The sequence below is a fragment of the Salvelinus fontinalis genome, unplaced genomic scaffold, assembly GCF_029448725.1.
Source record: "Salvelinus fontinalis isolate EN_2023a unplaced genomic scaffold, ASM2944872v1 scaffold_0493, whole genome shotgun sequence".
NCBI lineage: Eukaryota > Metazoa > Chordata > Actinopteri > Salmoniformes > Salmonidae > Salvelinus > Salvelinus fontinalis.
Window position 1 is genome coordinate 63,518 of NW_026600702.1, and position 13,983 is coordinate 77,500.

General features: G+C 43.8%; 1 protein-coding gene across 1 annotated transcript in view; it reads right to left on the minus strand.

Annotated features, from left to right (window-relative positions):
• Positions 1–11,510: 11,510 nt before the first annotated feature.
• Positions 11,511–13,983, minus strand: part of LOC129846350 (beta-1,3-N-acetylglucosaminyltransferase lunatic fringe-like) — a 28,412-nt gene continuing 25,939 nt past the window's right edge. Inside the window, exon 8 of the mRNA XM_055914273.1 lies at positions 11,511–13,983. This exon is cut by the window's right edge and continues 1,717 nt beyond it. The gene's annotated coding sequence lies outside the window, so the exon portion shown is untranslated.

Genomic DNA, 13,983 nt, shown 5'->3' on the forward strand with positions numbered 1-13,983 from the left:
CTCAGAACAACCGGAGTGGTTTGTTATTGAATGTGACACATCTCCCTCTCTCTCTCTCTTCCCAGGTAAAAGAGTGTGTTTCTCTTGAGTCTAGACACAGTGTTTTCTGAAAGTAGATGAAGTAACCAGCCAAATAGAAACAGTAGCCAGCCAAATAGAAACAGTAGCCAGGCAAATAGAAACAGTAGCCAGCAAATAGAAACAGTAGCAATCCATATAGAAACAGTAGCCAGCCAAATAGAAACAGTAGCCAGCCATATAGAAACAGTAGCCAGCCAAATAGAAACAGTAGCCAGGCATATAGAAACAGTAGCCAGCCATATAGAAACAGTAGCCAGGCATATAGAAACAGTAGCCAGGCATATAGAAACAGTAGCCAGGCATATAGAAACAGTAGCCAGCCAAATAGAAACAGTAGCCAGCCAAATAGAAACAGTAGCCAGGCATATAGAAACAGTAGCCAGGCATATAGAAACAGTAGCCAGGCATATAGAAACAGTAGCCAGGCAAATAGAAACAGTAGCCAGGCAAACAGAAACAGTAGCCAGCCATATAGAAACAGTAGCCAGCCATATAGAAACAGTAGCCATCCATATAGAAACAGTAGCCAGCCAAATAGAAACAGTAGCCAGCCAAAGAGAAACAGTAGCCAGCCAAAGAGAAACAGTAGCCAGCCACATAGAAACAGTAGCCAGCCACATAGAAACAGTAGCCAGGCACATAGAAACAGTAGCCAGGCACATAGAAACAGTAGCCAGCCATATAGAAACAGTAGCCAGGCACATAGAAACAGTAGCCAGGCACATAGAAACAGTAGCCAGGCACATAGAAACAGTAGCCAGGCACATAGAAACAGTAGCCAGGCACATAGAAACAGTAGCCAGGCACATAGAAACAGTAGCCAGGCACATAGAAACAGTAGCCAGGCACATAGAAACAGTAGCCAGGCACATAGAAACAGTAGCCAGGCACATAGAAACAGTAGCCAGGCACATAGAAACAGTAGCCAGGCACATAGAAACAGTAGCCAGGCACATAGAAACAGTAGCCAGGCACATAGAAACAGTAGCCAGGCACATAGAAACAGTAGCCAGGCACATAGAAACAGTAGCCAGGCACATAGAAACAGTAGCCAGGCACATAGAAACAGTAGCCAGGCACATAGAAACAGTAGCCAGGCACATAGAAACAGTAGCCAGGCACATAGAAACAGTAGCCAGGCACATAGAAACAGTAGCCAGGCACATAGAAACAGTAGCCAGGCACATAGAAACAGTAGCCAGGCACATAGAAACAGTAGCCAGGCACATAGAAACAGTAGCCAGCCACATAGAAACAGTAGCCAGCCACATAGAAACAGTAGCCAGCCACATAGAAACAGTAGCCAGCCACATAGAAACAGTAGCCAGCCACATAGAAACAGTAGCCAGCCACATAGAAACAGTAGCCAGCCACATAGAAACAGTAGCCAGCCACATAGAAACAGTAGCCAGCCACATAGAAACAGTAGCCAGCCACATAGAAACAGTAGCCAGCCACATAGAAACAGTAGCCAGCCACATAGAAACAGTAGCCAGCCACATAGAAACAGTAGCCAGCCACATAGAAACAGTAGCCAGCCACATAGAAACAGTAGCCAGCCACATAGAAACAGTAGCCAGCCACATAGAAACAGTAGCCAGCCACATAGAAACAGTAGCCAGCCACATAGAAACAGTAGCCAGCCACATAGAAACAGTAGCCAGCCACATAGAAACAGTAGCCAGCCACATAGAAACAGTAGCCAGCCACATAGAAACAGTAGCCAGCCACATAGAAACAGTAGCCAGCCACATAGAAACAGTAGCCAGCCACATAGAAACAGTAGCCAGCCACATAGAAACAGTAGCCAGCCACATAGAAACAGTAGCCAGCCACATAGAAACAGTAGCCAGCCACATAGAAACAGTAGCCAGCCACATAGAAACAGTAGCCAGCCACATAGAAACAGTAGCCAGCCACATAGAAACAGTAGCCAGCCACATAGAAACAGTAGCCAGCCACATAGAAACAGTAGCCAGCCACATAGAAACAGTAGCCAGCCACATAGAAACAGTAGCCAGCCACATAGAAACAGTAGCCAGCCACATAGAAACAGTAGCCAGCCACATAGAAACAGTAGCCAGCCACATAGAAACAGTAGCCAGCCACATAGAAACAGTAGCCAGCCACATAGAAACAGTAGCCAGCCACATAGAAACAGTAGCCAGCCACATAGAAACAGTAGCCAGCCACATAGAAACAGTAGCCAGCCACATAGAAACAGTAGCCAGCCACATAGAAACAGTAGCCAGCCACATAGAAACAGTAGCCAGCCACATAGAAACAGTAGCCAGCCACATAGAAACAGTAGCCAGCCACATAGAAACAGTAGCCAGCCACATAGAAACAGTAGCCAGCCACATAGAAACAGTAGCCAGCCACATAGAAACAGTAGCCAGCCACATAGAAACAGTAGCCAGCCACATAGAAACAGTAGCCAGCCACATAGAAACAGTAGCCAGCCACATAGAAACAGTAGCCAGCCACATAGAAACAGTAGCCAGCCACATAGAAACAGTAGCCAGCCACATAGAAACAGTAGCCAGCCACATAGAAACAGTAGCCAGCCACATAGAAACAGTAGCCAGCCACATAGAAACAGTAGCCAGCCACATAGAAACAGTAGCCAGCCACATAGAAACAGTAGCCAGCCACATAGAAACAGTAGCCAGCCACATAGAAACAGTAGCCAGCCACATAGAAACAGTAGCCAGCCACATAGAAACAGTAGCCAGCCACATAGAAACAGTAGCCAGCCACATAGAAACAGTAGCCAGCCACATAGAAACAGTAGCCAGCCACATAGAAACAGTAGCCAGCCACATAGAAACAGTAGCCAGCCACATAGAAACAGTAGCCAGCCACATAGAAACAGTAGCCAGCCACATAGAAACAGTAGCCAGCCACATAGAAACAGTAGCCAGCCACATAGAAACAGTAGCCAGCCACATAGAAACAGTAGCCAGCCACATAGAAACAGTAGCCAGCCACATAGAAACAGTAGCCAGCCACATAGAAACAGTAGCCAGCCACATAGAAACAGTAGCCAGCCACATAGAAACAGTAGCCAGCCACATAGAAACAGTAGCCAGCCACATAGAAACAGTAGCCAGCCACATAGAAACAGTAGCCAGCCACATAGAAACAGTAGCCAGCCACATAGAAACAGTAGCCAGCCACATAGAAACAGTAGCCAGCCACATAGAAACAGTAGCCAGCCACATAGAAACAGTAGCCAGCCATATAGAAACAGTAGCCAGGCAAATAGAAACAGTAGCCAGCCATATAGAAACAGTAGCCAGCCATATAGAAACAGTAGCCAGGCAAAGAGAAACAGTAGCCAGCCACATAGAAACAGTAGCCAGGCATATAGAAACAGTAGCCAGGCATATAGAAACAGTAGCCAGCCACATAAACAGCAGCCAGCCAAATAGAAACAGTAGCCAGCCACATAGAAACAGTAGCCAGCCATATAGAAACAGTAGCCAGCCATATAGAAACAGTAGCCAGCAAAATAGAAACAGTAGCCAGCCATATAGAAACAGTAGCCAGCAAAATAGAAACAGTAGCCAGCCACATAGAAACAGTAGCCAGCCATATAGAAACAGTAGCCAGCCAAAAAGAAACAGTAGCCAGCAAAATAGAAACAGTAGCCAGCCATATAGAAACAGTAGCCATCCATATAGAAACAGTAGCCAGCCAAATAGAAACAGTAGCCAGCCATATAGAAACAGTAGCCAGGCATATAGAAACAGTAGCCAGGCATATAGAAACAGTAGCCAGCCAAATAGAAACAGTAGCCAGCCATATAGAAACAGTAGCCAGGCATATAGAAACAGTAGCCAGCCAAATAGAAACAGTAGCCAGCCATATAGAAACAGTAGCCAGCCATATAGAAACAGTAGCCAGCCATATAGAAACAGTAGCCAGCCATATAGAAACAGTAGCCAGCCATATAGAAACAGTAGCCAGCCATATAGAAACAGTAGCCAGCCATATAGAAACAGTAGCCAGCCATATAGAAACAGTAGCCAGCCACATAGAAACAGTAGCCAGGCATATAGAAACAGTAGCCAGCCATATAGAAACAGTAGCCAGCCATATAGAAACAGTAGCCAGCCATATAGAAACAGTAGCCGGCCATATAGAAACAGTAGCCAGCCATATAGAAACAGTAGTCAGCCAAATAGAAACAGTAGCCAGGCAGGGAGTTATGGGCTGATGGGGGCTCTATAATAAGGGCTTCTGGTACATTCTACTGCCTTGATTTCTGCCTTGATTTCATCCCATTTACACAGCTCAATACTCAATACTCGATACTCGATACCCAATAAATACTTTAATAACTTTACCTCCCAGCTTGGCAACATGAGTTGTGGTATTGAGTAGAAAGACATGACTTTCCCATAAAAATGACCTGAAAGTGTCTGAATTCAATGTGTTAGTTCGTTTTGGATATCTAGACTCAGGCTTGTATGATCAGGACTAATGTAAGTAGGATTAAAAAACATTAACGCTGCACCCGTCTTCTCTTGAGAGTCATTACAGTTTTACTGAAATACGTTCGTTACCATAGTGATATTCGTTCAAATTACACTGAACAAAAAAATATAAAAATGGAACACGCAACTATTTTGACAATTTGCCTCATGCAGCACGACACACCTTCTCATAGAGTTGATCAGGCTGTTGATTGTGGCCTGTAGAATGTTGTCCCAGTACTCTTCAATGGCTGTTTGAAGTTGCTGGATATTGGCGGGAACTGGAACACGCTGTCGTATATGTTGATCCAGAGCATTCCAAACATGCTCAATGGGTGACCTGTCTGGTGAGTATGCAGGCCATGGACAAACTGGGACATTTTCAGTTTCCAGGAATTGCGTACAGATCCTTGTGACATGGGGCCAGGCATTATAATGCTGAAACATGAGGTGATGGCAGCGGATGAATGGCACGACAATGAGCCTCAGGATCTCGTCACGATGTCTCGGAGCATTCAAATTGCCATCGATAAAATTCAATTGTGTTTGTTGTCTGTAGCTTATGTCTGCCCATACCATAACCCCACCTACACCATGGGACACTCTCTTCACAACATTGACATAAGCAATTTGCTTACCCACACGATGCCATACACGTGGTCTGCCATCTGCCCAGTACAATTAAAACCGAGATGAATCCGTGAAGCGTGCCATTGGCCAGTGGCCATCAAAGTTGAGCATTTGCCCACTGAAGTCAGTTACAATCATGAACTGCGGTTTCTGAAAGTTTGTGCAAAAATGGTTTGCTTGTGCAAACCAAACCTGGTCTTTTATTGTCCCCAGCACAAGGTGCACCTGTGTCATCATCATGCTGTTTAAATCATCTTCTTGATATTCCCCATCTGTCAGGTTGATGGATTATCTTCACAAAGGAGAAATGTTGGCTAACAGGGATGTTAACAAATGTGAACAGAATTTGAGAGAAATACGTTTTTTGTGCTTATGAAACATTTCTCTGGGATGTTTTATTTCAGCTCATGAAACATGGGACCAACACTTTAGATGTTATGTTTTATATATTGGGTTATATTGTTGTATCATTAACATTAGGGCCCACACATTGGGTTATATTGTTGTATCATTAGGGCCCACACATTGGGTTATATTGTTGTATCATTAGGGCCCACACATTGGGTTATATTGTTGTATCATTAACATTAGGGCCCACACATTGGGTTATATTGTTGTATCATTAACATTAGGGCCCACACATTGGGTTATATTGTTGTATCATTAGGGCCCACACATAGGGTTATATTGTTGTATCATTAGGGCCCACACATAGGGTTATATTGTTGTATCATTAGGGCCCACACATTGGGTTATATTGTTGTATCGTCAGGGCCCACACATTGGGTTATATTGTTGTATCATTAACATTAGGGCCCACACATTGGGTTATATTGTTGTATCATTAGGGCCCACACATTGGGTTATATTGTTGTATCATTAGGGCCCACACATTGGGTTATATTGTTGTATCATTAGGGCCCACACATTGGGTTATATTGTTGTATCATTAGGGCCCACACATTGGGTTATATTGTTGTATCATTAGGGCCCACACATTGGGTTATATTGTTGTATCATTAGGGCCCACACATTGGGTTATATTGTTGTATCATTAACATTAGGGCCCACACATTGGGTTATATTGTTGTATCATTAGGGCCCACACATAGGGTTATATTGTTGTATCATTAGGGCCCACACATTGGGTTATATTGTTGTATCATTAGGGCCCACACATTGGGTTATATTGTTGTATCATTAACATTAGGGCCCACACATTGGGTTATATTGTTGTATTATTAACATTAGGGCCCACACATTGGGTTATATTGTTGTATCATTAGGGCCCACACATAGGGTTATATTGTTGTATCATTAGGGCCCACACATTGGGTTATATTGTTGTATCATTAGGGCCCACACATTGGGTTATATTGTTGTATCATTAGGGCCCACACATTGGGTTATATTGTTGTATCATTAGGGCCCACACATTGGGTTATATTGTTGTATCATTAGGGCCCACACATTGGGTTATATTGTTGTATCATTAGGGCCCACACATTGGGTTATATTGTTGTATCATTAGGGCCCACACATTGGGTTATATTGTTGTATCGTTAGGGCCCACACATTGGGTTATATTGTTGTATCGTTAGGGCCCACACATTGGGTTATATTGTTGTATCATTAGGGCCCACACATTGGGTTATATTGTTGTATCATTAGGGCCCACACATTGGGTTATATTGTTGTATTGTTAGGGCCCACACATTGGGTTATATTGTTGTATCATTAACATTAGGGCCCACACATTGGGTTATATTGTTGTATCATTAACATTAGGGGCCACACATTGGGTTGTATTGTTGTATCATTAGGGCCCACACATTGGGTTATATTGTTGTATCATTAGGGCCCACACATTGGGTTATATTGTTGTATCATTATCATTAGGGCCCACACATTGGGTTATATTGTTGTATCGTCAGGGCCCACACATTGGGTTATATTGTTGTATCATTAGGGCCCAAACATAGGGTTATATTGTTGTATCGTCAGGGCCCACACATTGGGTTATATTGTTGTATCATTAGGGCCCACACATTGGGTAATATTGTTGTATCATTAGGGCCCACACATTGGGTTATATTGTTGTATCATTAGGGCCCACACATTGGGTTATATTGTTGTATCATTAGGGCCCACACATTGGGTTATATTGTTGTATCATTAGGGCCCACACATTGGGTTATATTGTTGTATCATTAGGGCCCACACATTGGGTTATATTGTTGTATTGTTAGGGCCCACACATTGGGTTATATTGTTGTATCGTCAGGGCCCACACATTGGGTTATATTGTTGTATCATTAGGGCCCACACATTGGGTTATATTGTTGTATCATTAGGGCCCACACATAGGGTTATATTGTTGTATCATCAGGGCCCACACATTGGGTTATATTGTTGTATCATTAGGGCCCACACATTGGGTTATATTGTTGTATCATTAGGGCCCACACATTGGGTTATATTGTTGTATCGTCAGGGCCCACACATTGGGTTGTATTGTTGTATCATTAGGGCCCACACATTGGGTTATATTGTTGTATCATTAGGGCCCACACATTGGGTTATATTGTTGTATCATTAGGGCCCACACATTGGGTTATATTGTTGTATCATTAGGGCCCACACATTGGGTTATATTGTTGTATCATTAGGGCCCACACATTGGGTTATATTGTTGTATTGTTAGGGCCCACACATTGGGTTATATTGTTGTATCATTAGGTTCCACACATTGGGTTATATTGTTGTATCATTAGGGCCCACACATTGGGTTATATTGTTGTATCATTAGGGCCCACACATTGGGTTATATTGTTGTATCATTAGGTTCCACACATTGGGTTATATTGTTGTATCATTAGGGCCCACACATTGGGTTATATTGTTGTATCATTAGGTTCCACACATTGGGTTATATTGTTGTATCATTAGGTTCCACACATTGGGTTATATTGTTGTATCATTAACATTAGGGCCCACACATTGGGTTATATTGTTTATCATTAGGGCCCACACATTGGGTTATATTGTTGTATCATTAGGTTCCACACATTGGGTTATATTGTTGTATCATTAACATTAGGGCCCACACATTGGGTTATATTGTTGTATCATTAACATTAGGGCCCACACATTGGGTTATATTGTTGTATCATTAGGTTCCACACATTGGGTTATATTGTTGTATCATTAGGGCCCACACATTGGGTTATATTGTTGTATCATTAGGGCCCACACATTGGGTTATATTGTTGTATCGTCAGGGCCCACACATTGGGTTATATTGTTGTATAATTAGGTTCCACACATTGGGTTATATTGTTGTATCATTAACATTAGGGCCCACACATTGGGTTATATTGTTGTATCGTCAGGGCCCACACATTGGGTTATATTGTTGTATCATTAACATTAGGGCCCACACATTGGGTTATATTGTTGTATCATTAACATTAGGGCCCACACATTGGGTTGTATTGTTGTATCATTAGGGCCCACACATTGGGTTATATTGTTGTATCATTAGGGCCCACACATTGGGTTATATTGTTGTATCATTAGGGCTCACACATTGGGTTATATTGTTGTATCATTAACATTAGGGCCCACACATTGGGTTGTATTGTTGTATCATTAGGGCCCACACATTGGGTTATATTGTTGTATCATTAGGGCCCACACATTGGGTTATATTGTTGTATCATTAGGTTCCACACATTGGGTTATATTGTTGTATCATTAGGGCCCACACATTGGGTTATATTGTTGTATCATTAGGGCCCACACATTGGGTTATATTGTTGTATCATTAGGGCCCACACATTGGGTTATATTGTTGTATCATTAGGGCCCACACATTGGGTTATATTGTTGTATCATTAACATTAGGGCCCACACATTGGGTTATATTGTTGTATCATTAACATTAGGGCCCACACATTGGGTTGTATTGTTGTATCATTAGGGCCCACACATTGGGTTATATTGTTGTATCATTAGGGCCCACACATTGGGTTATATTGTTGTATCATTAGGGCTCACACATTGGGTTATATTGTTGTATCATTAACATTAGGGCCCACACATTGGGTTATATTGTTGTATCATTAGGGCCCACACATTGGGTTATATTGTTGTATCATTAGGGCCCACACATTGGGTTATATTGTTGTATCATTAGGGCCCACACATTGGGTTATATTGTTGTATCATTAGGGCCCACACATTGGGTTATATTGTTGTATCATTAGGGCCCACACATTGGGTTATATTGTTGTATCATTAACATTAGGGCCCACACATTGGGCCACACAGACACACAGCCAGGGAAGTCCCTGGAAAGAGAGGACTAGAATAATCCTCCCACATAGACACACATCCAGGGAAGTCCCTGGGAAGAGAGGACTAGAATAATCCTCCCACACATCCAGGGAAGTCCCTGGGAAGAGAAGACTGGAATAATCCTCCCACACAGACAGGGAAGTCCCTGGGAAGAGAAGACTAGAATAATCCTCCCACACAGACAGGGAAGTCCCTGGGAAGAGAAGACTAGAATAATCCTCCCAACAGCCAGGGAAGTCCCTGGGAAGAGAAGACTAGAATAATCCTCCCACAGACACACATCCAGGGAAGTCGCTGGGAAGAAAGGACTAGAATAATCCTCCCACACAGCCAGGGAAGTCCCTGGGAAGAGAAGACTAGAATAATCCTCCCACACAGACACACATCCAGGGAAGTCCCTGGGAAGAGAAGACTAGAATAATCCTCCCACACAGACACACATCCAGGGAAGTCCCTGGGAAGAGAAGACTAGAATAATCCTCCCACACACACACACATCCAGGGAAGTCCCTGGGAAGAGAAGACTAGAATAATCCTCCCACACAGACACACAGCAAGGGAAAAGAATACTAGAATAATCCTCCCAAACAGCCAGGGAAGTCCCTGGGAAGAGAAGACTAGAATAATCCTCCCACACAGACACACATCCAGGGAAGAGAAGACTACAATAATCCTCCCACACAGCCAGGGAAGTCCCTGGGAAGAGAAGACTAGAATAATCCTCCCACACAGACACACATCCAGGGAAGTCCCTGGGAAGAGAAGACTAGAATAATCCTCCCACACGGACACACATCCAGGGAAGTCCCTGGGAAGAGAAGACTAGAATAATCCTCCCACACAGACACACATCCAGGGAAGTCCCTGGGAAGAGAAGACTAGAATAATCCTCCCACACAGACATACATCCAGGGAAGTCCCTGGGAAGAGAAGACTAGAATAATCCTCCCACACAGACACACAGCAAGGGAAAAGAATACTAGAATAATCCTCCCAAACAGCCAGGGAAGTCCCTGGGAAGAGAAGACTAGAATAATCCTCCCACACGGACACACATCCAGGGAAGTCCCTGGGAATAGAAGACTAGAATAATCCTCCCACACAGACACACAGCAAGGGAAGAGAAGACTACAATAATCCTCCCACACAGCCAGGGAAGTCCCTGGGAAGAGAAGACTAGAATAATCCTCCCACACGGACACACAGCCAGGGAAGTCCCTGGGAAGAGAAGACTAGAATAATCTTCCCACACAGACACACAGCCAGGGAAGTCCCTGGGAAGAGAAGACTAGAATAAGCCTCCCACACAGACACACATCCAGGGAAGTCCCTGGGAAGACAAGACTAGAATAATCCTTCCACACAGACACACACCCAGGGAAGTCCCTGGGAAGACAAGACTAGAATAATCCTTCCACACAGACACACACCCAGGGAAGTCCCTGGGAAGAGAAGACTAGAAAAAGGATCTCTTCTAGAAGGACACCTATTATTATGTACCTCTGGGATGCCAAGGGTGGGGCATCTGAGACCAGCTATTATCCCACCAACATAACACAGAGCCTGACAGACAGACAGCCTGACAGACACACAGAGCCTGACAGACAGACAGCCTGACAGACAGACAGCCTGACAGACAGACAGCCTGACAGACAGACAGCCTGACAGACAGACAGCCTGACAGACAGACAGCCTGACAGACAGGTATGAACGCTCCCACCGCATCCTGCTGTTAGATCCTCACATTCCTTCACTGAATCTGTCTGTGTCTCTGTCTGTCTCTCGCTGTGTGTGTGAATCTTACGTGGCCTGCAAAGGATTAAAAGAAGCTTGGGCAGTAATCTGCCCCCCCCCCCCCCTCCCACACACACACACACACACACACACACACACACACACACACACACACACACACACACACACACACACTTCAGGTCAATAAGGCATTGTTAGGCTGAATATGGCATTATCAGGCTTTATTAAAAAAGCAGAGAATAGCAACCACTGTGGTGAGACATAAGGCAATATATTCAGCGTTCAAATCCCATGAGACACTACCGTCTTTCTATAGTCCAGATACTGGAGAATACATACAACAACAACAGACAACAACAACAATGCAGTAAAATCCAATCAGAAACCGTCCTGATCAAAAGAGTAACATAAAAACACATTACTAAAGCAGGTTTTAATCTAAAGGCCCAGTTGAGGAAGAAGAATCTCCAATCAGAAACCCATTATGGGTCAGTTAATACCTCACAGAGAGAGAGGGGTCATCAGAACACTTATTAAGGACATGAGAACATGTACGTGTTCCGCTCATAGAACCGGTCTCCCCATTATGATGGCATAATGGGGGGACTGGCAGCCAATGTGAGAGTCCCCATGAGTCAAATGACCAGGGTTAAAGGTTCCAACAGCGTTCTAGTCCTTCTATTTCTGTTTCCACCTCTCTGACCCCCCCAACATGCTCCATGATACTACTACTAAACATAGAACTAGAACGGCTGCCTGTCTGCACATTATGACATGAAAGGGGAGGCCTGTTCTACTCCTTCTTAAATTCCTCTGATTACAAATGTACAGAGATATATATTGTAATGATAACAAAATGCATAGTCTGTCTTCAATACAGTATGACGTTGGGTTTAAAGTCTTTTGGCCCCCCAATGTGATTTCTGGAACCATGTTGATAAAGAATCTCAGAGTCAGAGTGCTGATTTAGGATCAGTTTGGCCTTTTAGACTATAATGAATAAGAGAGGGCACCTGATCCGAGACCAGCAGCCCTCTTCTGAGACCTGCTTTATGTACACAGTCCCTGGTGCTTCATTACTCCCAGAAAAGTGCTTAGTCACCATTCAACTCGGTCATTCTAACTGTTGTCTGATTGACAGCTGTCTGATGGAATAACGTGATAATACTGAAAAGTTATAAACAATCAACTGTTAACAATGAGAATTAAAACACACCACTTCACTGGTCTGTAGAGATCCAGAGTCTGAGCATTAAAACACACCACTTCACTGGTCTGTAGAGATCCAGAGTCTGAGCATTAAAACACACCACTTCACTGGTCTGTAGAGATCCAGAGTCTGCTGACATTAAAACACACCACTTCACTGGTCTGTAGAGATCCAGAGTCTGAGCATTAAAACACACCACTTCACTGGTCTGTAGAGATCCAGAGTCTGAGCATTAAAACACACCACTTCACTGGTCTGTAGAGATCCAGAGTCTGCTGACATTAAAACACACCACTTCACTGGTCTGTAGAGATCCAGAGTCTGCTGACATTAAAACACACCACTTCACTGGTCTGTAGAGATCCAGAGTCTGAGCATTAAAACACACCACTTCACTGGTCTGTAGAGATCCAGAGTCTGACCATTAAAACACACCACTTCACTGGTCTGTAGAGATCCAGAGTCTGCTGACATTAAAACACACCACTTCACTGGTCTGTAGAGATCCAGAGTCTGAGCATTAAAACACACCACTTCACTGGTCTGTAGAGATCCAGAGTCTGCTGACATTAAAACACACCACTTCACTGGTCTGTAGAGATCCAGAGTCTGAGCATTAAAACACACCACTTCACTGGTCTGTAGAGATCCAGAGTCTGAGCATTAAAACACACCACTTCACTGGTCTGTAGAGATCCAGAGTCTGCTGACATTAAAACACACCACTTCACTGGTCTGTAGAGATCCAGAGTCTGCTGACATTAAAACACACCACTTCACTGGTCTGTAGAGATCCAGAGTCTGAGCATTAAAACACACCACTTCACTGGTCTGTAGAGATCCAGAGTCTGCTGACATTAAAACACACCACTTCACTGGTCTGTAGAGATCCAGAGTCTGAGCATTAAAACACACCACTTCACTGGTCTGTGGAGATCCAGAGTCTGAGCATTAAAACACACCACTTCACTGGTCTGTAGAGATCCAGAGTCTGCTGACATTAAAACACACCACTTCACTGGTCTGTAGAGATCCAGAGTCTGAGCATTAAAACACACCACTTCACTGGTCTGTAGAGATCCAGAGTCTGAGCATTAAAACACACCACTTCACTGGTCTGTAGAGATCCAGAATCTGAGCATTAAAACACACCACTTCACTGGTCTGTAGAGATCCAGAGTCTGAGCATTAAAACACACCACTTCACTGGTCTGTAGAGATCCAGAGTCTGAGCATTAAAACACACCACTTCACTGGTCTGTAGAGATCCAGTCTGAGCATTAAAACACACCACTTCACTGGTCTGTAGAGATCCAGAGTCTGAGCATTAAAACACACCACTTCACTGGTCTGTAGAGATCCAGAGTCTGCTGACATTAAAACACACCACTTCACTGGTCTGTGGAGATCCAGAGTCTGAGCATTAAAACACACCACTTCACTGGTCTGTAGAGATCCAGAGTCTGC